The sequence below is a fragment of the Durio zibethinus genome, chromosome 10 (assembly GCF_047325235.1).
Source record: "Durio zibethinus cultivar Kanyao isolate XHJ-2024 chromosome 10, ASM4732523v1, whole genome shotgun sequence".
NCBI lineage: Eukaryota > Viridiplantae > Streptophyta > Magnoliopsida > Malvales > Malvaceae > Durio > Durio zibethinus.
The window spans coordinates 18027524-18049957 of NC_143171.1; the positions used below are offsets into that span (position 1 = coordinate 18027524).

Here is a 22434-nt window from a genome sequence, read left to right on the forward strand (position 1 = left end):
TGTTTGGAGGAAAAGGAAATGTCCTTTGAGAAAAAATAATCCTTAGTTCAATTACCCTTAAGCATGTATTTTTGGAATGTTTATCTTTTCTTTCAAAACCTCAAACCTTAACCTACGTTATGCCTTTTGCAAAGTTCATTTTGATCATGTATGGATACCAAAGTTGGAAAGCTTGTTTTTAAGAAATAATTAATTTTTTTTAAGATGAATTTTGAGTACTCAAATATATGGTGAAATAATCATAGAAAAAAAAGACAAAAAAAGGAAAAGAAAATAAGGCTTGAAGGTGAAAACTCAGAAGGGGCGTTCTAGAGCAAAAGTGAAAATTTAAAAGCAATTCATGAAACTAATTAATGCAGGAAGCATTAGGTACAACCATTTTTGAATGAACCTCGATGTATTAAAGACTTTGATCAACCTTATTTTGATGAATTATTTTAAAATTTGAACCTTCTCTTTATTTCCCAAATTTCGAAGCCTTGCATGACTAGTCTTGGCATTTATTAAATTAATATATATCAAGAACTTAAAAGAGTGCTAAAATAGATTGTACTTTAAAAGATCATCTTTGTTGGTGGGCCTAAATGAAAAGACATTGATATTTCCCAAATTTCGAAGGCTTGTATGACTAGTCTTGGCATTTATTAAATTAATATATATCGAACTTAAAAGAGTGCTAAACTAGATTGTACTTTAAAAGATCATCTTTGTTGGTGGGCCTAAATGAAGAGACATTGATATTTCTTTTCTTGTTTAGCCCTTGATAACTAAGATCATAATGTACCAAACATAGCATCTTTTTTGAAAAAAAAAACAAAAAAACCAAGTTGTGATTCATCACATTCATTCTAGATAGTAATCACCAATTTTACGATATTTGATTACATGTGGAAAATTGATTTATTTTAGAAAAATAGTAGTGGGGGCCAATTTCCATTGCCATCTTTGAAAATTTTGGGAAATGTTCAAGAATAATTTTGATACAAGTGATTTATCTAGGACATGGTGAATGCCAAAAGTAAGTTGCTTCAGTTTGTGAAATAACCTGTCAGTGAGTCCAAAGGCAATGTCATGGAATAGAGAAAGAAGACAAGATTTCTAGAATCATATTACCACAATTAAGAACATATGGTATAAATTTCATGCATTGCATCCATTGCATGCATTATATGCATCACAATCATTTCAGATGTTGCATTTATTGCATATTCTTTAATAGATAGGATAAAAAGGTTTAAGCTTAAAATTTGATGAAAAAGATAATTTGATGTGGAGATCGAACAAGATTTTATTAGGTATTTGTTAAAACTTTTGAGTATTAGTTTTAAAAACCTCTAGGTAATACTTCTTAAAACCTCTTGTACATCCTCTCAGCTTCACATTATTATTCTCAAAGTCCTTTGAGCCCCAAGTTCTTTGAGTAATATTTGTAAGTCTTTCGAGTTGAATCCATTTTAAAGTTAGATTTGTAAGACCTCCAGGCATAATCTTCATGTCCTACAGGGAAGATTTGTAAGTCTTCTAAGCTGAATCTGTTTTTAATCACTAAAACCTCCGGTCATAATCACCAAGTCCTTCGGGCATGATTTATAAGTTCTCTGAGCATGATTTATAGAGTCCTTCGGGCATAATCACCAAATCCTCTGGGCAAAATTCATAAGTCATCGAAGTTGAATCGGTTTTTGAAATTTAATTTGTAAGACCTCAAGGCATGATCTTTTAGGTCCTTTGAGTAAGATTCGTAAATCTTCTAAATTGAATCATTGAGATTTGTAAGACTTATGGGTATAATCTTCTAATTCTTCAGACAATCAATTAGTCCTTCGAGAACACGACAAAAATGATCTATAAAATTTTTGGGCATAATTTCTAAGTTCTCCAAGTAAGATTCATAAGTCTTCTAAATAAAATCTATTTTAAAGTTGAGATTTATAAGACTTTTGGGCTTAATTTCCAAGTCATATGAGCAAGGTTTCTAAGTCTTCCAAGCTGAATTTGTTCTCAAAATTCAGTTTGCAAGACCTCTGCGCATAATCTCCTAGTTCTTCAAACATAATCTGTAAGACCTCCAGGCATTATCATCAAAACCTTCGAATATTGTTCTTTATTTTAAAATTATGTGCCTCTATTGTTGAGAAGTCCTTATTTTTAAAGTTCTATGTCTCTTTTTGAGGAGTCTTTCAAACAAAAAAGCAAAGAAAAAAACATTGAATAATTTGAGCTCGGATGTAATAGGCTGTCTATATCTTTATATAATTCTTGTTACATAGAAAATGAGCAAAAAAAAGCAACTATAGACACCATATTTAGTCCGAAACTAAATTAGTTAAGCTTATACTTACTCGAGTCTAATAGTCAAAATTTTTTTTATTTCTTTTTTTTACTTTTATTGTTTTATTTGTATATATGTTTTTTTATTATTTATCATATTATATTTTATGTTTCACCTATTTTCATTTGATTTGATTTGATTTGATTTACAATTTATCTTTTAGGCTATATTCATTTTCATTTATCTTATTTATTTTCTTCTTTTTGTTTTTCTTTCATTATGTGATTAATTTCAAAATCAAAAATTGAAAGAAGGCTTGAGTTGATAAACAGAAAACATCTGCGAAATGATAATATTTGAATTGAGTTTGAGTTGCTATTAAATTCTTCTTGTTTTATACTATAAATAAAACCTATAATTCACTGTAAAAGGGACAATGATAGAGAGTGAAACATATAAAAAATAATATGAAAATAGAGAAAATCACAAAGGAAAAAACATAAGAAAAATAGAGAGAAATTAATCTTTAGCAAGACAATCAAGAGCCTTCCTATTACTACCACAAACCCAAAAGCAAATACAAACAATCTCTAAGCTAGAATCTTGCACACCAATATCTAGAAAATCCAATCCGACCGATCATAGCCGCATCTCTACCACCACTATAGGGCCTTACAAAATCCTAATCAGACAAACCCATAGCATATAACACCATAGCCACATAAAAAATCGTACTCCATAAAAATACAAGACCAAAAAAATTCTAGCAAAACCACCATTCACTATTGCCATCGAAACCAGTTAGGCTACCCTAAATCGACTTTATAACCACTACCCCCCAAGAGTTTTCCCCAGCAACCCAGTTCGATCACCATCTCTTGCCAATAGCTGGTACCTATTTTTTTCACCATCACCACCGTTAGCCCACTATCAAGCCATGACCCTGGCCCTGTTATCAAACCCTTATTTAAACAACCACCTGTAAGCTAATAACTCATTCCAACTCTAAGAACCAATAACCCCAATCCATAACCACCAAAATCAGCAAGTAAATCAGCATTACCCAAGCTCTCTTTGGCCATAGAACACACCTGCGAAGGAAAATAGATAAACACAGCAACAAATAATGCAATAATAACACAAAAAAGGAAAAGAAAGCCCTATCCTTTCTGAGATTCAGGCTCTGATGATTCAAGGGGATTTAAGTTTTAAAAAATTTTATAGCAAGGAAACCAACAACGAGGAGAAGTACATACCTTGAAATCATGACCATTAGAGTGACAGAGAAAAGAAAAAAGATTGAGACATTGATCTCAGATCCACGCCAATCTCATGAGTTTTTCAAAGATCCAACCAAGGCTTGTGAAAAAAGAGGCCAAAACAAGCTCCAATGTGAAATTTTATAGGAACCAGTGGCTAGTCAATGACGGCGTATGATAGTGGTCATGGCCGCAATGAAACATAATTAGATTTTGGGGATTTGAAGATCAGCCATCATTTTTTATTGATTTTAGTGAGAAAAGAGAAACTGTAAAATGAAAAGAAAATGTTGAAAAGAGGACTTTTATATCGCTAATAAAACAATGTCATTTTGGATAAGAAAAACCAATTTTGACCAATTGCAAAGACCCATGCATCAAACATTGGTCGCACCCACTTCATAAGGAAAGTCAATTTTGGGACCTTCTAGCCATGAGCCAAGCTAATGCTTCCTTGAGCAGCTTCCTGAGTCTGAAGCCAAGTTGAAGCCGCAATTGTTTTTGGTAATCTTTTTCCTTTTGTTATTTTACTTATTATTTTGAGTGTAATTTTTTATAAAAAAAAATAAACATATTTTCAAAGAATGATGAAAATTTTAGAATACCAATAAAAAATGTTTCAAAAAAATATTTTAAGGAAAAGTTAAAATATCATTTTTTTTCTTAAATAAAAAAATAAAAAATTTTAAAAAAAAGGGTTTTAAGGAAAAATTGAAAATATCAATTTTTCTTAAATAAAAATCTTTCCAATTTAAAAAATATTTTATTTGAAGAAAAAGTTGAAAGTATCAAATTTTTTTAAATAAAGACATTAATTTTTTTTCTTATAAAAACAAAATAAGCAAAAAAATCTTAGGAAAAAGTTGAAGTAACAATTTTTCCTTGAAATTTTTTAAATGTTAAATAATCTGACAACAGAGCCCTTACAAGAGAAACGGTACTCTTACGATGAGAAAATTTTTTTCAATTTTTTACGAAAAGTATTGGAGTCAATTAAAAATAATTTTCAATAATTAATTCTTTGGTATAACTATTTAAGGCTTAATGGATAATACAAAATCAAGCTAGTACCATCTTTTGATGTGTGTGGTGAGGGTGCTATAACCTTCATCATACATAACCGTACTCCCAGACCTAGTTTTGATTTCATAGACATTAAATCTACCTTTCAAAGATACCTAAGTCAACCTTAGGATTTTTCTTTAAAACGAGATAGATTTAAGCCAATCACACCTAAACAAAAAATGTTGATGGCAACTCTTAAGTCAATATCTAACTATAGGTCCACAAATCTATACATTATGGCATGACCTGTTTCTCTTCTGTGTTCTTCTGTGTGAATTCTTACACTAGGATTCAGCACAAATTTTTCTTTATCATCCCTAAGGCTAGCTTGGACAAGGAATCTGCCAGCGAGTTTTTTGACCTCAATATTTTTCTAACCTTGGCTTTGTGAAAAATAGAGACAAAAGCTAGTGCTTTGTCTAAGTATTTTCGGATTCTTTTTTCCTAAGCTCTAAACTCACCATTTATTTGACCAACTACTAATTGAGAATCATTGTATACGGTTATAAATTTGAGATTTAGCACGACAACTAGTCTTAGGTCAGCTACAATGCTTCATACTTGGCCTTATTGTTAAATGCCTTGAATATGAATTTCAAGGCATATTGGTATTGTAGCCCTTTTGTACTGATCAGGATGAGGCTTACCTCACTGTTGTGGCTAGTAGCCAATCCATCAACAAAAAGTTTTCATCTTTTCTATTCTTTAACTTTCTCATTCTTCTCAAGTTGTTCATCAGAATGAGTCAGCGTATGCTTTACGATGAAATCCACCAGCACTTAGGATTTCAGAATTGACTTGGGGAATATATATAGGTCGAATTCACTAAACTCTATTGTCAACTTGATTAATGTACTTGATAGCTCTCGTTTCTATAAAACCTGTCAGAATGGTTGATCAATTAATACATGAATCGTGTGAGCTTTGAAGTATGGTATGAGTTTTTTGGTTGATGTGACAACTATATAGGCTAACTTTTCTATCATGTTATAGTTCACCTTTGATCTTGTCAGCACTTTGCTTACAAAGTAGATCGACCTCTATTTTCCCTCTTTTTTTTGCATCAAGATCGAGTTGATGGATTGGTCGGTGGTGGTAAAAAATAAATACACTATCCCATTAGGCCTCAGCTTGAAAAGGATTGGTGGAGACGATAAGAACTTTTTAAGTTCATCAAATGCTTTTTGACACCTAGAGGTCCATCTAAAGTCAGATGTTTTTGAAGATATTAAAAAATGACAAGCATTGCTCTGCTGACCTAAACATAAATTTGCTCAAAGTGACCATTCTCCTAGTTAACCTCTACATTTCTTTTACTGAGGTCAGTGTTTTCATATCTAAGGTTGCTTGAACCTTCTTTGTGTTTGCCTTTATTCTCTTTTTGTTAATCATCTAGACTTTGAAGGCATACTTACTCAGGTTAAGCCTCATGTTGTACTTTTTCAAGATGTCAAAGGTCTTTTTAAGGTTTTTCAAGTATTTGGTCGAGCTTTTGCTTTTTTACTGTCATGTCATTCATGTATACCTCTATGTTTTGGCTAATCTAATTCTTGATGACCTTGTTGACCAATCTCTGGCAGGTCGCTCTTATGTTTTTTAGATCAAATAGCTTTTTTTTGTAACAATAGAGGTCTTTCTTAGTAATGAAAGCCATTTTTTCCTTGTCTTCCTTTGACATTTTAATTTGATTATAGCCAAAATAGGCATCCATAAAACTGAGGTGGCTGTCCTCAACACTATCGTCCATCAATCAATTTATGCTGAGGAAAGAAAAACTATATTTTGGGTATGCCTTATTATAGTAAAGTCAATGCACATTCTTCATTTTTCACCATGTTGCTTGACCATAACCATATTGGCTATCCATTTGGGGTTATGGACCTTTTTCATGAAGCCTGCTTGTGGTAGCTTGTTGACCTCCTCCTTAATAGCCTTTTACTTTTATGGGGTAAATGTCCTTTTCTTTTACCAAACTAGTTTCATGTCCGGGTAAGTGTGAAACCTATGGACCATTACCTCGGTATCGATACTAGGCATGATAGACAGTGTCCAGGCAAATAGATCGACATTATTTCTCAAAAGTTAGAATAAATGTTTTTTACGTTCAAGTTTAATTCCACTTTATACATATTTTTCAAGGGTGTTCTTCTAAAATGATATAGACACAAGTTCTTTTGTTGTTTTAGGTCGATTTTCATCTACCTTGGATCTTTGATCAATTATTTTTTTCTGTTCAGTTAGGTCGAGTCCACTTCTTGTAAAGACAGATCCCAATGTGACAATTAGTATATTATTAATAAATGATCAAAATGTAGAACTGAATAAAATATATGTATATTTCATTTTAATTTTTCTTTTGGTTGACATGTTAACTCGGTCCCATTAACATGTAAATGTTCATGCTAGCTTAAGAGGTTGGTCACTTTCAAGATCTATTCTAAAGTTCCAAAATTTGTTAAGTGTATCTTCTTAAGAGCTCAAAATAGCTTAAGAACGTGCTTCTGTCAAGTTGGTTTTCTATTGTTGTGGTGCTCACTCTTACTTTCCTGTTTCCCTTTAATTTTTCTTGCTTGCTTTTTTTCTTTAACCTTTTCAACCTCAGCTAAATTATCAGTCTATTTTTTAGTCCTTTTTTTCGTTATTGTAACATAGTATTGTCGTGCTGTGAACTGGTCTCCCCTTACCTCTCCAACCTCATGACACATTGGAAACTTTATTTTTAGATAGGGAGCTGAGCCTATAAGCCACATAATAGACTAGCTAGGTCAACCTAATATCATATTATAAGCAAATGGGATGTCTACAACTATAAATTCTATGAGCAACGTGACTATCCTCGATTTTGTCGTAAAAGAGATTGATAGTTTGATAGTCCCTTTAATTGGTACCTATTCATTTCTAAATCCAATTAGAGTCATGGTGATCAGTTATAGCTAGTTTTCCCTGATTTTCATTTTTTTCATGATGGCGTGGTATAGGATGTTGGTTGAGCTTTTATTATCTAACAAGATCCTTTTTAACTATGTAATTGTATACCACGATAGTGGTTACTATAGCATTATTATGGGGTACTAAATTCTTTCCAAGTCCTTTTAATTGAATGAGATCAATTCATCTTTCCAATTTTTCTCTTTCGTTGTCGAAGAACCGATGGCTATGACCATACCTTGATCAAATTTTCTTTTGGTCAAAGTATAGCTTCCCTTATTGATCACATTGATTACCCTGGTAATTAGTCTATTATCGATAGCTCGACCCTCTTATTATCTTTGCTCATCCCTCTGAACTTCTCCTCTTATGTTTTCTTTTGACCTACTTTTTCTGTCCCTTATAGGTTTTCTTTCGTCCCTTTTGTAGTCCATCATATTCTGCCTCTGCTTTCATTGGTCTATAAACCTTTCTAGTTGACCTCTTCTAATGAAGGCTTCAATCTCATTTTTTAGGTCAACACAATCTTTGGTGTTGTGGCCTATGTCTCTATAGAAGGCATATCTTTTGGTTGGATCTCTTATTGTGTTTTATCTTTAGAGGCTTTGATCATCTGAGTTTTGGATTTTTTTCAATTTGCATCAGAATTCTCTTTTGACAGGTTTTCAGTGCAATATAGTTTTTTGTTTCTATTGAGGTTCATTCCACTATGTCGTTTCCCTCTTAAGGGAAGATCATAGAAATCTTTATCTTTTTTCAGATCGAGGAGAAGGAATAAGCCTCTCTCATTTTGATTATTTCTCATTGTAGCTTCAGCATATATATATTTTTTTAGCCATGAGTAGGTTGTCGGCTAACATCTCGGTTACAATGACTATAGCGATCGTCTACTCAGGTCTTTTACTTATAGAGCTTCTGCATTAAAACGCGTAACATAATCTTTTAAAGATTCATTTCTGCCTTGATCAACTAACATTAGGCTTAAAGTTGTTTTCTTTATTCTTCAGTTACTTACAAACTGGGATAGGAAAAAGTAGCTGAGCTTTTTAAACTTCGTGATCAACGTCAACTTTAGACTGCTAAACATAGATCGAGCTGCACCCTTAAGGGTAGTAGCCAGACCTTTACACATTATAGCCTTATCTACATCCTATATCATTATGCTAGTTCTATAAAGCTCCAAGTGGTCAAAAAGGTCAGATGTACTATCATAAGTTTTCAAGGTCGACATTTTGAACCCCTTTGGAGGCATAGCTCTGTCGATTTCTTCAGTGAAAGGTAAGGTCTCCAAAAATGAGCTCTTCTTCGAAAGCTACCTTTTTAGCTTTCAGTTCCTTTTTCATGGCTTGCATATGAGCTTTCACTCTTTGCTTGGCTGGGGTTCTCGGTTGGTTTATTTTGATTTTTGGGTTGTGGTGTGTGTTAAGTTGCGGCTAGGGTAATGATGAATGGTCAAAACATCATATTCTTCTTTTCTAGAGGCAAAAGAAGCTTTTACCTCTTCATAGCTTGGTTGCCTTTCTATAGCTTGTCGCTTAAAGGTGATTAGATCAGGCACTTTTTAAGCTTAGTATAGGATTATAGTTTGCAACATTTATTTAAAAACTTGTATTTGCTCGGTTAGAGCCTAGAATTGCTCCATGGTCAGACCAGCTTGTGTTGGAACAGGTTAGTCCGTGTGCTAACTATTATGTGTTTTCATTGTGGCCAGGATGGCTGTCTCCGCTTCCCCCAGAGCTCTTTTCCTAGGCAGCATAACTTTATGCTCAATTAATGAATGGAGATGCCCTTACCTAGCTCCCCAAATGTTTATGCTGAACTCTGACTTGGGGGTATTCCTAAAAAGACAAGAGAGGAAAAAAAATGATTAGATGCAAAGGTAGGGAGTGTTCCCTACATTTGCACTCTAATGCGTAAGTCAGAGATTAAAAATAGGGAGATTGGAAGAGGAGGAATGTGGTTTAGGACAAGATGGAACCTAGAATGATAATACCTATATGTCTATATTTATAGGTGAGAGGCAGAAGACCAATGGGGGACAAGGATGGCGTGACCGAGCTGATATGGCATTGGACACATCAGGCCGACTTGACATGGCTTAAATATCTTAAATGCCTCTGGTTGTCTATTGACAGCCTCTAATAGGAAAAAAGACTATAATGCCCTTTTGACCACTAAATGTCCCTAATAATATCCAAATAATTTTTCAACCATCAAATAAAAATAATAATTGCTCTATTATTAATTGAATAGGTCACATATATTTATTTCTAATTACAATACCGATTCTCATGTCATCTTTTATGTCAACTCACCCTTATTTTGCTGTGTTTCTTTTTGATTAGCGGTTATGTCCTTGGTATAAACAATGCCCCAAAATATTTTGGCAAAACTTTAAAAAGGAAGTATTCTTGAATTTAAAGCTTGCTATCATTTTCTTTCTACAATGATCAAAGATTAGATTGGATACTATTCGATTGTTTTAATTAATGCATAATACTTTAAATTTTTAAATTTTGATATGAATTCGAATCAAACTTTTTTATAAATCAACTTGATTCAAATTGGATTTTATTAGTTTAATTCATATTGATTTATCAATTTTTAAAATTTATTTTTAAACAAATTTTTGTTAGTAGTTTTATATTCTTTTTAATATATTTAAATAGATTTATATCTAAAAGAATTATTTTTAATTTATAGAATTTTAAAATTTACATAAAAAATAAATTCCACATGCATGACACATTCCTTGTGGTATTGAACTTTTCCACTTACACTTTTCGAGAAATTTTTTTACTTAATATCTTGACATTGACTACCGTTACTCAAAGGAGTAACCATATAAAATTAGATCAAATTTAGTTATTTGTGGAATTTTAAACTAAAATTAGTGTTAAGAATTTGATTTCCCCCCTAAAAAGCAAAAATTCAAAGCAAAATCATTAAAGTCTTCAAACAAATTGTGAAAATGGTATCTTCCTCTTCTTTGTCATTTATTTGAGGGTTTTTAGAGCTTATGAATTGGGGATTACTTTTCTGTTGACCTATTTTTAGCCCTTGTTTCAATTTTGAAAGAAATTGATACCTAGTTTGCTACACTTTGAGACAAACAGAGCAGCAGCCATGACAGCTTGAAAGAGAATTGTTAGAGATTTGTTAAATAAAGTATGGGAAGTAATCTTACATTGGAAATGACAAAGATAAGACAGTCATTTAAATTAAAATAAGTAAAAGTAAAATGTAGTTAGACTTCATGACTAAAATGCAAAAATGGACCATGGGTTTGGAATTTTAAGTTCGATTAGTCTCGTATTAATTAAATAATAATATATAATATATACTAATTATTTAATTAATGACACTTGGCCTTCACAGTGCAATAAAAAATATTATTTTATTTAAAATTCAATTTTTAATTAAACAAAAGTTAATTAAGTGTGATTAACTAAGTCTATTCAAACAAATAGTTTTAATTATTCAAATTTTTTTTTTGTTTATTCAAAATATATAGTTATATCTATAAAATGGAAAGACACTTACTTAACTATATAAACTTTTTTTATTTTTGAAAAAAAATACAAAAACAATTTCTAGAAGTCTAACTCCTACAAATAATTTTCAAATTTCCTTTTTAAAGTTTTGCTATAGAAATTTTTTTATAGAAATTCACTGCTCTTTGTAATACGCTAGTGAATGCTCGATAGAGTAATTTTGTTAGTGTAAAATGAAGACAATCACTACGTTTCATTGTGTTATTGAGGTTTATAATTTGCAATCCTTTTGCACATTTCTAATAAGTAATAAGGTAAGGGTGAATAAAACCGTAAGGAAATTGACATCGTTACACGTCTTAAAGTCTTTCCTTAAAATACTAAACTTATTAGAAGTAATAATTTCAAAATTCCACATTTTGGATCTAACAAGAGTTTCAACAAAGACGATAGAACACAAAGACAAGTCTTCCTTAAACCTAAACAACAATCACCCAAATAAAGCCACCAATCACTCCACCAAATAAATGCTTAATCTTTAAGTTATGTCAATTCTTTTCAATCTCATAATTCTTTACCAACACTATAAGTTCAAGCAAGACCTCAAGAGATTCATCCTTATCAATGCTACACTTAGCGTTGTTGTCTTTTTCCTTACTCAGAGAATAATTCCTATTGCTTCTAAATAGTTTTGGAAGCATAGTTTATTAGGATTTGATTTTAATAAGAAGGGTAGGCACTATTAAGAAACTTGTACATGCATCCTCGTTTTTACTTTTCACACCCTTCTTTTTTTTTAAAAATTTATTTTTATTTAAAATTATTTAATTACCTTTCTTACAAGTTTTCAAATACCAATATCTGATAAGTCATAAAACTTATCAAATATGAAAATTCGATAAATTATATAACTTACAAAAAATTGATTTTTGGAAAGTTAGTTTATAAAACTTTAAGAAAATTTATAAAAAGGAGATTTTACTATAGATTTTTATTAATTGATGTAATGGAAAAATATTATTATTTGAAAGAAATTAATAAAAAAGTTAATTTTATTATTTTGAACTTAAAGAAAAATAAAATCTTATGAGATTCTAATTAAATCAAGGATAAAATAGTAATGCAAATTTTTTTTATAAATTTAAAATTTATCATTTCTTTTTTAATAAATATTTTTTCTTCAATTATAAGAATTTTATAATAACCCTAACTAAACTAAACACTTTACAGAAACTTCTCCATCTACTTATCATGATAGATTTTTTCAATTAGCATATTAGATTTTGATAAACGTGTGCCATATTCAGTAGTATTACTTGTGTAACTTTAAGAAATTTTAGCTTCTAGATGTTGATTAGACTTGGTAATTCCTTTATCATCCCTCATAATATCAGTGGTGAAATGTTTAATTAAAGCCTTATAAAACTTTATTCTTTTTATGGATCAAAATAATAAAATCAACTTTCTTTTTATTAATTTTAAAATTTATGATGTCCTTTCCAATAATAATTTTTTTCATTATGTCAATTAATAAAAATTTCTAATAAAATTTCCATTTTTTTAATTTTCCTTAAAAGTTTAAAATTTTACTTTTTAGAAATTCATTTAACTTACTAGATATTCAGTTTTGAAAAGTTATATTACTTAAGATAGATATTCGAAAACTTGGGAGAAAGATAATTAAATAAGTTTATTTTTAAAAAATCTTAAAAAAAAAAATGTGAAAAGCAAAAATTAGGGTGCATTTAGAAGTTCCCACACTGTTAGAGTGTAAGTCTAGAACTTTTTTTTTCTTATAAGAAAAATGTTGGATTTTGATTGCTTTTGAATTTGATGAACGTGGTTTGTTTTAATTTTCAATTTTGATTGGATTAGGTAAATTGGATTTGGGTTTTTATTCAAATTCATAAGCTAGGTATTTGGTAAGATTTTTTTTTTTTTTACTTTAACTCGACTCTATCATTTTACTTGCAATTCAATGAATTAATGATTGCTTAAAAGTTATATCCTTAATGTTGGTTTACAATTTCGTATTAGAACTTTTGTTTAATACTATCAAAAAATTTTTTTGAATTCTATTAGTAGTGTTTGCAGAAGTTGATACTATTTGCCATCATGCTTTCAAAATCATATGCTAAGTTTGAATTTTGCTCTATTGGTAGATTGGAAGCTAGGTGCATGTATCATATCGTGGGCACTTGTGTGTGCTGAATGCACTATACGACTAAGGTATGAGCCTTCCTAATAGTAATTGCTTTTGGGAGAGTTGGTAACACTTGATGTCCTAAAAGTGGTATCAGAACCAAGGTCACGAGTTTGAGTCCCAGTGGTGTTATTAAGGGGAGATTGTTGGTAGATCAGAGGTTAGTTGTGTCCATCAACTCTATGTCTTCGAATGCCATGGTGCTTATGTGAGTTGAAAGCATTATAAGGCTGGAGTATATGCCTTTTTAACAGTAATTACTTTTGGGGAGAGTTGGCAACTCTTGAGGCTCTAAAAGAATTGTTAGCTCAAAGACTTGAATTAAACCAAGAGAGGGTGAATTGGTTGATAATAAGATTTTCCAAATTCAATATTAAAAAAATATAAAATTCATAAATTAGTTTTTCTAAGCAAATAAACACAACAAATATAAGTACTAATAATCTTAAAAGCAAAAGATAGAGAAAATTAAACACCAAAATTTATAAAGGTTTGGCCTTTCCTTTAGGCACCTACGTCCTTTTCTTTTACCTTACTTATTGAGGAGTTCGATCCATTATGTGTTGAATGTTACAACCTAACTCTTCAAAGCTCTATACAATCAATAACACAATCTCTTAAGGGTTATCATCCCTCTTAAGTTCATAGCCTCACAACACAATTTTTTGAAGTGTTTTGCAAACTCAAAAAACCTCTCTAAGGTTGAGTGTTTGCTAATTTGAAGTATAAATTAAGATTAAGAATAATATTAATAGAAAATTATATGCAATAAAAATTTTTGCACTTTTCTTATACTAAGATGCTCTTTAATGCTTGCAGAAGATGGTATATAAAAGCAATAAGTCCTTTCAAATGAGGTGGGAGACCTTCATTTATATGTTGAAAGTGGAAGATATCTGTTCCTTGCATTAATTGTTTGGAGCCTCCGTAAAATTTCAAATAAAAATAGCGATTGCAAGTATTCTAGGCATGAGAGGATCAATCCTTTCATATTGGGTGATTGATTAGGTTAGTTAAAATTAAAATAGTTTCATGTGTGGAAAGGCACAACCAATCAATCCATGTATGTAACCAATATGTTAGCCTTGAATTGATAAAACATTTTGAATTGACAAAAAAAAATTTGCTAAACTTGAATTAAAATGATTTGAGCTTAATTTGAATAATTTCTCATCTTTTAATCTAGTTATAAATTTGTTCAAATTCATCTGGCATGGTTTAAAAATAGAATTGGGCAAAGTAACATAAAAATGATTGATCCCCTCTCAAGGGGATCGATTGATTTTTTGGCTAGAAAGCCTTCTCATACAAATTTCATGAAAAGCAATCGATCCCTTCCTTATATGGTTTGATTGGTTCAAGGGTTTTAAAGACAGGATTGATCCCCTCATGAAGGGATCGATTGGGTTTTTACACAAAATGAAAACTTTGCTCCAGACTTTGGGAAAGGATCAATCACCTAGACTAGGGGATCGATCACCTAAAAAGGGGATTGATTGCTACTAAATATGGACAATTGGTTGTGCCTTTTAATGCATAAAATTGTTTGAATTTTAATTGATCTAATCGATCCCCCTATGAGAGGGGATTGATCCCCTTATGCCCAAAATGCTTGCAACAGCTATTTTTATCTGAAATTTTGTAGAGGCTCCAAACAATTAATGCAAACAATGCCTATCTTCCATTCTCAACATATGAATAAAGCTCTCCCACCATATTTGAAGCAATGAAGAGCCAAGAAAACTTATTGTTTCCATCTACCATTTTCACCTAGCATTAAGGAGCATATTAGTTTGAGAAACGTGCCAAAATTCTTGTTGTATCAAATTTTCTCTTGATATTTTTCTTAATTTTGATTTGTACTTTAAATTAGCAAATACCCAACCTTAGAGAGGTTTTTTAAGTTTGCAAAACCACTTTAAAAACTTGTATTATGAGGTTGTAAGCTTAAGAGGGAGGATAACCCTTAATAGATTGTGTTGTTGTTTGTGTAGAATTTTGAAGAGCTAGTTTGTAACTTTCAACACATAGAAGATTGAACTCCTTGGCAAGTGAGGTTAAGGGAAAGGATGTAGGTGCCTAAAAGAAGGGTTAAACCTCTATAAATTTTGGTGTTTGATTTTCTATCTCTATCTCTTGTTTTTAAGATTATTAGTACTCATATTTGTTGTGTTTACTTGCTTTAAAAAATTGGTTTGTGATATTTGCGCTTGTTGGACATTGAATTTACAAAAAAAAAATTATTATCAACTAATTTACCCTCTATTGGATTAATTCAATCCTTGAGCTAACAATTGGTATTAAAGCTAACAATTGGTTTAAAAACCTAAGAGTGATCTTGAAAGTGGCTCAAAGAAGTATGGTGATCAATGTGGAGCAACCATCCTCAAGCTACAACAAATATAATGGCCAATAAGAAATGTGTCTTATGGTAAATGAAACGGTTACTACATCTCTTAAAGGTGAAGGCCATTTAATTGTAAGACCTTCTCTTTTTGTTGGTGACAATTACTCATATTAAAAGACTAGGATGAAATTGTTTATTCAAGCTAATGACTATGAAGTTTGGAGGGTTGTTGTAAATGGTCCTCAAATTCCAATGAAGATGGTGGATGGCAGAAAGGTGGTCAAGCAAGAAAATAAATGGGATGCCAATGATATAAAGATGGCTCAACTCAATGTCAAAGCAATGCATACACTTTTTTATGCATTAGGGCTTAGTAAGTACAATATCGTTTCTTTATGAGAAAATGCAAAGAAAATTTAGGACAAGTTGGCCATCACTCATGAAGATACTAATCAAGTGAAAAAGATCAAAATTAGTATGCTCACTCATGGTTATAAGCTATTCAAGATGAAATCAAAAGAAAGCATTAGTGAAATGTCAAACCACTTCAACGACATCATTAATAGCTTGAATGCTCTTAGGAAGACTTATTCAAATGTGGAGATAGTGAACAAAATTCTAAATAGTCCACCAAAGAGTTAGGAAGCTAAGGTGACAACCATTGAAGAGTCCAAAGATCCTCATACACTCTCTTTGGATGAACTCATGGGTTATCTCTTTACCTATGAGATAAACTCAAAAGAGGACAAGAACCAATCAAGAAAGGTGGCATTGCTTTCAAATCAACTTTCAAGAAGATGAAGAAAAACTTGAGCCAGATGAGGTTGATGAAGACGAAAAAATGGCCATGTTTGCAAAAAGGTTCAAGAAGTTCATGAATATTAACAAGTTTTCAAATAGAAGAAGACCACAAAGGGAAATGATCAAAAGAGAATCAAGTAGAAAAGAAAAAGATCAAATTGTTTGTTATGAATGCAACAAAACAAGTCATATCAAATTCGATTGTCCTTTATGGAAGAAGCAAAACACCATGAAGCCAAAAAAAAAAAATAATAGTTACAACATGGACTGATAGTGACTTTTTCAATGATGAATCAAATAAGGAGGAAGTAGCCAACTTACGTCTCATGGCTTTTAATGAGTACAAGGTAATTTTTAATTCAAATGATTTAAGTTCATACACATTTGATGAATTGCAAGATACTTTTGATGAATTAGCTATAGAATTTGAAAATATGAACATGAAGTACAGAAAAATGATTTCTATGTTGAAGGTAGAGAATGAGCTTTTGACTAAAGCAAAAGAATGACTTAGAAAAGGAAATTGAGATTTTAAAATTGAATATTGATGATTTGACCAAGAAAAATGAGAATTTGCATAACACATTTTTTAGATTTTATATGGGGCATCAAAAACTCAATGACGTGCTTGAAACACAAAGAGCATTCTTTGATAAAGATGAATTAGGCTATAATAGTGGTGACAAAAAGACTCATTTGAAGAATTTTCTCATTAAGTCAAATGATTCATCCAACATATGTACATATTGTCATAATTGGGTCATTCTATACAATGTTGTTCCTTAAAAAGAGTCACTTATAAAGGTCAACTTATTACAAGTGTATGGATTCTAAAAGGAGTTAGCATATCTCAAGATGAGATTACTAGGATGAAGTGGATTCCAAAAGGTACAAGAATTATGAGTATTACCATTCAAGGACCCAAGAAAGTTTGGGTACCCAAAATAAAATTTTGATTATGTTCTTATAGGTGGATGAGCATTGCTACAAGGAAAATTCAAGCAAGAACAATCCATGGTACCTTGATAATGGATGCTCAAAACACATGACCAAAAACAGGACTCAATTCAAGGACTTAAAGGCTAAAAGTGGAGGAGATGTTACATTTGGAGACAATTCCAAAGCCAAATTGAAGGGATTGGCTCCATTAGTAACAATTTTTCTACTACTATTGAAAATGTTTTACTTATGAATGGACTCAAGCATAATTTACTTAATATTAGTCAATTGCGTGACAAAGGACTTAGAGTTGCATTTGAATCTATGTGCTGTCAAGTAATTGATATCAAGACTAACAAACTTTTTTTTATTGGACATCATCAAGGAAATGTTTATGTGGTGCATTTGGATGATCTATCTTCTAAAAATGTTTATTTTATGGCTTAAAAAGAAATTAAAAGTTGCATTTGGCATAAAAGACTTAGACAGACAAGTATGCATGTAATTTTAAAACTTTCTCAAAATGATTTGGTTGTTGGTTTATGAAAATTGAAATATGAAAATGACAAGGTTTGTGATGCATGTATTCAAGGAAAACATAAAAAAATCTCTTTCAAACCTAAGAATTATATTTCAACTACTACACATCTTTAACTACTTCATATTGATCTTTTTGGTCTTACTAAGATAATGAGCCTTTCTGAAAAGCAATATATTTTGTTATTGTTGATGATTTTCCTAGATATACATGGGTTCTCTTTTTGCATTCAAAGAAAAAAGCTTTGAAAAATTTATCACTTTTAGCAAACAATACAAAACGAAAAGGGTTATTTAATTTTTAGTATTAGAAGTGATTATGGAAAAAAAAATTGAAAACCTTGGCTTTAAAGTGTTTTGTAGTGAAAATGGTATTAGCCATAATTTTTCTACTCTTAAAACTCCTCAACAAAATGGGGTAATACAAAGGAAAAATAGAACTTTAGAAGACATGGCTAAAACCATACTTTGTGAAAATATTTTACCTAGATATTTTTGGGCAGAAGCCATAAATACCTCTTGTTATACTGTAAATAGAGCTATGATTAGGCCAATCTTAAAGAAAACTCCCTATGAACTTTTTAAAGAAAAGGATTAACATAAGTTATTTTCATTCTTTTGGCTACAAATATTTTGTTTTGAACAATGGAAAAGATAATCTTGGAAAATTTGATTTAAAAAGTGATAAAGGCATTTTCCTAGGATATTCCTTGAATCCAAAAGCCTATGGAGTCTTTAATGAAAGAACATTAGTTGTTGAAGAGTCCATACATGTTATCTTTGCTGAATCAAATCCATATCCAAGAAAGGTATCTTTTGATGATGATGATATAGGTATACTTCAACAAAATATCAATGATGCGTCACGTGACATTGAGAAGAACATTCTAAAGGAAGATAAAGAGTTTCTAGAGGAACCACAACAAATAGAGCAAGAACCAAATCACCATAGAGAAATGAGGTATGTAAAAGAGAGAGAGATTATTGATGATCTAACTTAAAGGGTAAGAACTAGATCTATTTACAATGTGTGTAATTATGTTGCTTTTCTTTCTCATATTGAACCCAATAACATAGATGAAGCCTTAGGAGATGATTATTGAATATTGGCTATGCAAGAGGAATTTAACCAATTTGAAAGAAACCAAGTGTGAAATATTTTACCTAGGCCTAGTGATCGCCCTACTATAGGCACCAAATGGGTTTTTAGAAATAAAATGGTGAGCATGACAATGTTGTTAGAAACAAAGCTAGGTTGGTGGCTTAAGGGTACAATCAAGAAGAAGGAATTGATTATGCTAAAACATATGCCCCGATTGCAAGGTTAAAAGCAATTAAAATGTTGCTTACATTTGTATGTTTCAAAATTTTCAAGCTTTTTCAAATGGATGTCAAGAGTTCATTTCTAAATGATTTTATAAATGAAGAGGTGTATGTAGAGCAACCTCCTGGTTTTGAAAATCCTCAATTTTCAAATCATGTTTATAAATTGACAAAAGCTTTATATGGTTTAAAACAAGCTCTTAGAGCTTGGTATGAAAGATTGTCAAAATTTTTAATCAAAAATGGTTTTAATAGAGGGAAGATTGATACTACACTTTTTATTAAAACAAAAAAAAAGACATTTTCATTGTACAAGTTTATGTTGATGATATTATATTTGGTGCTACTAATGAAATTTTTTGTCAAGAATTTGCCAAGACTATACAAAGTGAATTTGAAATAAGCATGATGGAAGAGCTTACATTTACAAGTAAAGCAAACAAAAAAAGGTACCTTCATCAATCAAGCCAAATACATTAAGGACTTGCTCATAAGGTTTAGATTGAAAGAATCAAAGCCTTACTCAACACCTATGAGCACTTCAACAAAACTTGACAATTATGAAGCACGTAAATGTATTGATTTCAAATTATATAGGTTTATGATTAGTTCATCGTTATATATTACTACAAGTAGACAAGATATAACATTTGGTATGTGCTTATGTGTAGATTTCAATCATCACCTAGAGAATCATATTTACTTGTTGTTTAAAGAATTTTTAAACAACTTAAGGACACTCTTAACTTAGGATAATGGTATCCAAAATGTTCATCATTTATTTTACATGATTATTTCGATGCGGATTTTGATGGTTGTAAAATTGACAAAAGGAGCACTTCTAGTACTTGTTAATTGTTTGGAAAAATATCATATCATGGTTTTCTAAGAAACAAAATAGTGTTGCTCAATCCATAACCAAAGTTGAATATGTAGCAACCGGTAGTTGTTGTGCTCAAGTTTTATGGATTAACAACAATTAGAGAATTTTGGAATTACCATGGATCACATTCCCATTAAATGTGATAATGCTAATGCCACCAATCTCACCAAAAATCCAACTCAACTTTCAAGAACTAAGCATATTGAAATTAGGCATTATTTCATTAAAGATCATGTTCAAAAGAGTGATATTGTGCTTGAATATGTTGATACCTTGCATCAATTAGCTGATTTTTTTACAAAACCTCTAGATAGAGATAGATTTTATACAATTACAGGTGAACTTGGTATGATAGATGCTTCTTGAAATGAAATTCTTGATGAATTGATATATTTGCACCTTGTTAGACCAAACGTGTGTTGATCTTGACATATTTTTAAAATTTTGTCTATGAATATATTTGTAATTATATGATGCATATTTGAATAGTTACATTGCATGTTTTTAAAAACTTAAAAAAAAAATTGCCACAAGTGAACCGATCAATCCTAGACACATCAGATCAATTGGTTTTCTTTCTAGTAGCCAAAATAATGTTGAAAACCTTGGGCCCGATCAATCCCCCTTGGGCACAATCAATCAATCCATGGCTTGCTTAGGTTCACCAAGACCTTACTCGATTCATCCATTTGCTACTTGATTGATTGGGTCATAAACAATTTCCCTTATGCACATCATTTTCACCACTTAAAATCTGGACTTTCCTCTTTTCTTGGTCGACCTAGTCTTTTTTTCTTTTTCCCAAAACATTTTCTCCTAAAACCCTAGGTATTCATGCTTCAATTTATCTCATAATTCTCACTTTTAACCAAAATCTTCTACAAATTGCTTCTTCTTGCAAAATCTTTTTTAAAAAATTTTCAAATCACACAAAAATTTCCATTAATGCTTATCACTCTAGGAAATTAATCCCCTTTTGTGCCTCCATTGAAACTACCTCATTCACTCAATTTTCTAGCCTCTCTCAAACATATTCTACTACTTGTCACCTACATTCACAAATTCTTTTCTCATTTCTCATAAGTCTATATATTTTCACTATTTCATTATTTCCATGGCACCTAAAACAAGACCTTCTCTTGCCATAAGGAGAAATCCACCGAGGGAAGCCTCTAGTTCTTCAATCAAGCCTTTTTTTCAACCAAAATTTCAAAAATCCTACAATAAATGAGATATGAGACTTATTTTGCTAAAAGAGAAGTCAAGCAAAAAAGGGTAATCAATTTTAATTTTTTCAATCTATTAAATTGTCCATACTTACATGCTTTTGAGAATTTTGGTTGGATGAACTATTTTAGTTTAGATGGCATTGTCTTTGAGAATCTAGTAAAGGTATTTTATAGTAACGCAAACTATATTGAAGTTGATGGACATGGGAATAGGTATTATATTGATAAATTTAGGACATTTGATGGGTAAAGAAATAGTTGTGGACAAGAACTTGTTGGCTAAACCTTTCATGTTAGAAGATAATGGAGACACAAACACTAGATGTGATATACTTGAATTGGCCCAAATATTTTTTAGAATGATGATTTAAGGGTTGCTCTAACTTAGGCTTCTAGGTTGAACATGCATGATAAATTGCTTCATCTTATCATCACACTTGTGTTAGCACCATTTGGAACCCAATACTTCACCATTAGGAAACAAGATTATCGGTGGATGTATAAGATCAAACATGAGGTAAAACCCAAACTTGTGCACTTTATTTTTAATGATATGATGAGGGTTGTTCAAAACAAGGACTACACCTGGGTATATGGGATAGCCATTAGTAATCTAATTAGGAGGGTGGGTATCAATACTAGAGGTGATAGAGAGATTGTGTCTGATCCTACTAGTATTATTAGAGTTCATACACTTCATGGCATGGGATACACTTAAAATATCGCTGGGGGATGGATTAAGAAAAGTGAACTTGAAGTTGAACATGAAAAAGAGCATGAGATTCAAGATATTCCATAAGAAGTTCTATAAGATATTCCCTAAGAAGATTCTTCTAGTCCATCTTTTGATATCCAAAGAGCTTTGCAAATTCTTATAACTCAGATGAACAATTTACACTCATTGGTTGGAGATATGAGCTCTAGATTGGAAAACATGGAACTAATCCAAAATGAGTTAGTTTCACAAGTTCAACAAGTTAGGACTAATATTGGACTCATCCAGACTCTACAAAAACAAATAGAGTAGTGTTTCCATCATTTTCCTCTTTATCCTCCTTCACCTTGGCCTTCCTTCAAGCCAAGCCTAAATATTTTTCCTACATGTCTTTCTTTTATGCTTTTTTTTTCTTGTTTTTAATTTTCTTCAAGACAAT

At 31.2% G+C, this 22434-nt stretch overlaps 1 long non-coding RNA gene across 1 annotated transcript; it reads right to left on the bottom strand.

The window, feature by feature from the left end:
* Positions 1 to 2719: 2719 nt before the first annotated feature.
* Positions 2720 to 3765, bottom strand: LOC149516511 (uncharacterized). The gene is made up of 2 exons (XR_016345968.1): positions 3529 to 3765; positions 2720 to 3363 (listed from the first exon to the last, which is right to left on the bottom strand). It is a non-coding gene; the product is annotated as an uncharacterized LOC149516511 (long non-coding RNA).
* Between the last annotated feature and the right edge of the window lie 18669 nt (positions 3766 to 22434).